This window comes from Penaeus monodon, chromosome 22, assembly GCF_015228065.2.
Source record: "Penaeus monodon isolate SGIC_2016 chromosome 22, NSTDA_Pmon_1, whole genome shotgun sequence".
Classification (NCBI taxonomy): domain Eukaryota; kingdom Metazoa; phylum Arthropoda; class Malacostraca; order Decapoda; family Penaeidae; genus Penaeus; species Penaeus monodon.
In genome coordinates, this window is record NC_051407.1 from 5,349,559 (window position 1) to 5,349,806 (window position 248).

Consider the following 248-nt stretch of genomic DNA (forward strand, 5'->3'; position numbering starts at 1 on the left):
AAGGTTTTTATCTATGTTCGTTTTCGGAGGAGTTGGGTGAAAGGAGATGGAGGTGGTTGGTGACGTCACGTGACGTCATCGTGGTGTTTGTGACGTAATCGTGATGTCATCGTAGTGTTTGTGACGTAATCATGGCGTCATTATGGCACTGTTCTCTGATTGGTCAAGACGTTGGCCAGAACTAAAAACTTTTTTAGGAGGAAATTTCGAAAACAATGTGATTCACAGTGACGAAGTGAGAGGTAGTG